Source organism: Odocoileus virginianus, unplaced genomic scaffold (genome assembly GCF_023699985.2).
Source record: "Odocoileus virginianus isolate 20LAN1187 ecotype Illinois unplaced genomic scaffold, Ovbor_1.2 Unplaced_Contig_43, whole genome shotgun sequence".
Lineage (NCBI taxonomy): Eukaryota > Metazoa > Chordata > Mammalia > Artiodactyla > Cervidae > Odocoileus > Odocoileus virginianus.
Window position 1 is genome coordinate 374,598 of NW_027224360.1, and position 3,220 is coordinate 377,817.

Here is a 3,220-nt window from a genome sequence, read left to right on the forward strand (position 1 = left end):
GGCCAGAATACTGGAGTGGGTAGCCTTTCCCTTCTCCAGGGGATCTTCCCAACCCAGGGATCGAACCCAGGTCTCCCACACTGCAGGCTGATTCTTTACCAGGGAAAGCCCATGTAAAATATAGTAATCTTTTAAAAGTAATTTGTCTTATTTTGTTAGTTATTTTTGGCTTCTCTAGGTTTTTGTTGCTACCCACAGGCTTTCTCTAGTTGTGGCAAATGGGGGCTACTCCAGTTGTGGTGTATAGGTTTCTTATTACCATGATTTCTCTTATTGTGGCTTTCTTGGTGGCTCAGATGGTAATGAATCTGCCTGCCAAGCAGGAGACCCAGATTTGATCCCTGGATTTGGAAGATCCCTTGAAAAGGAAATGGCAACCCACTCCAGTATTCTTGCCTAGAAAATTCCATGGATAGAGGAGTCTGGTGGGCTGCAGTCCATGAGGTTGCAGAGTCAGAGAGGACTGAATGACTGACACTGTCACTTTCACTTATTTCTCTTGTTGTGGAGTATGGGCTGTAGGACATGCAGAGTTCAGTTGCTCAGTAGTTGTGGCTCATGGTCTCAGTTGTACAATTTGTATATTAATCCTTCATCATTGTATCATTTGCTCTTATTATTTCCCATTCTGAGGGCTGTCTTTTTTTTTTTTTGTTTGTTTTGCTTTTTAAATTTATTTTTATTAGTTGGAGGCTAATTACTTTACAATATTGTAGTGGTTTTTGTCATAAATTGACATGAATTAGCCATGGATTTACATGTATTCCCCATCCCGATCCCCCTTCCCACTTCCCTCTCGAACTGATCCCTTTGGCTGAATCAGTTCTAATGAGATGGATGAAACTGGAGTCTATTATACAGAGTGAAGTAAGTCAGAAAGAAAAAGACCAATACAGTATACTAACATATATATATATATATATATATATATATATATATATGGAATTTAGAAAGATGGTAACGATAACCCTATATGCAAAACAGAAAAAGAGACACAGATGTATAGAACAGACTTTTGGACTCTGAGGGAGAAGGCGAGGGTGGGATGTTTCATGAGGGCTGTCTTTTAACCTTGTTTATAATATCCTTCACTGAGCAAAAGCTTTTACATTTAATTGGGTAGCGTTTGTTTATTTACGTTTTTATTTCCATTATTCTAGGATGTGGGTCATAGAGAGTATTGCTGTGCCATGTCAAAGAATATTCTGCCAATGTTTTCCTCTAAGAGTGTTATAGTTCCTAGTCTTAAATTTAGGTCTTTAATCCTTATTGAATTGCTTTTTGTGCATGGTGTTAGGAAGTGTTTTAATTTCATTCTCTTACCTGTAGCTGTCCAGTTTTTCCAGCACCACTTATTAAAGAGACTATTTTTCTCCATCATATATTCTTGCCTACTTTGTCAAAGATAAGGTGCCCATATGTGCATGAGTTTATCTCTAACCTTTCTTTCCTATTCCATTGGTCTATATTTATGTTTTTGTACCAGTACCACACTATCTTGATAGTTGTACCTTTGTAGTATAGTCTGAAGTCAGGAATGTTGATTCCTCCAGCTCCATCCTTCTTTCTCAACATTGTTTTGGCTATTTAGGGTGTCTTTTGTTTCCATGCAAAGTGTAAATTTTTGTCTCTAGTTGTATGAAAAATACCAATCATAGTTTATTAGAGATTCCCTTGAATTTCTAGATTGCTTTAGGCAATAGAGTCATTCTCACAATACCGAATCTTCAAATCCAAGAACATGGTATACTTCCCCATCTATTTGTACTGTCATTGATTTCTTTAATCGATGTCTTATAGTTTCCTGCATACAGGTCTTTTTTGTCTCATTAAGTAGTTTTATTTCTATGTATTTTATTCTCTTTGTTGCAGTGGTGAATGGAAATGTTACCTTAATTTCTCTTTCAGATTTTTCATTGTTAGTGTCTAGGAATCATGGGATATCTGTGTATCAATTCTGCACTTTTACTATATTCATTGATTAGCTCTTGTAATTTTCTGGTGGCATCTTTAAGTTTCTTTATATATAGTATCTTGTCATCTGGAAACAGTAAAAGTTTTACTTCTTTTACAGCTAAATTCATTGTATTATTTTTCTTCTCTGATTGCTGTGACAAAGACTTTGAAAATTAAGTTGAATAATCGTGGTGAGAGTGGGCATACTTGTCTTGTTCCTGACCTTAGAGGAAATTCTTTCAGTTTTTCACCATTGACAAAATGTTTGCTGTGTGTTTGTCAAATATGATCTTTATTGTCTTTAGATATGTTCCATCATGCCTACTTTCTGGGGCTTTTTTAAAAATATATATCATGAATGGATGTTGAATTTTTTCAGGAGCTTTTTCCTGCATCAATTGAGATGAGTGTATTTTTTTTAACATTCTGTGTAAATATGGTGTATCAAATTGTTTGATTTGTGTATTTCAAAGAATGCTTACATCCCTGGAATAAAGCCCAATTTATCATTATGCATGATCTTTTTAGTGTGTGTTTGGGTTCTGTTTGCTAGAATTTTATGGAAGATATTTACATATGTATTCATCAGAGATATTGGCCTCTAATTTTCTCTCTTTTAGGGGCATGTTGATCTGGTTTAGGTGTCAGGGTGATGGGGGCCCTGTAAAATGAGTTCGGGGGTCTTCCTTCCTCTGCAATTTTTCTAGAAGAGTTTGAGCAGGATAGGTGTTAACTATTCTCTAAACTTTTAGGAAAATTTTCCTGTGATGCCACTTGGCTCTGGGCTTTTGTTTGTTAGATTTTTGACTACAGTTTTGATTTCCATGTTTGTGTTTGATCAATTCATTGTTCAATTTTGGAAGATCAAACTTTTCTAAGAATTTGTTCAATTCTTCCAACATGTCTACTTTATTGGCATATTGTTAGTTGCAGTATTCTCTTATGATCCTCTCTATTTCTGTGATGCCTGTAGTAACTTTTCTTTTTTCATTTCTAATTCTATTGATTTTAATCTTCTCTCTTTTTTCTTTCTTTTTGATGATTTTGGATAATAGATTGTCAACATTGTTTATCTTAAATAACAAGCTTTTAGTTTTAGTTATATTTGACATAGCCTCCTTCATTACTTTTTTTTTTTATACTGTTTGATATTTATGATTTCTTTCTTTCCCTGGTGACTCAGATAGTAAAGAATCTGAATGCAATGTGGTAGACATGGGTTCAATCCGTGGATCTGGAAGATCCCCTGGAGAAGGGAATGACA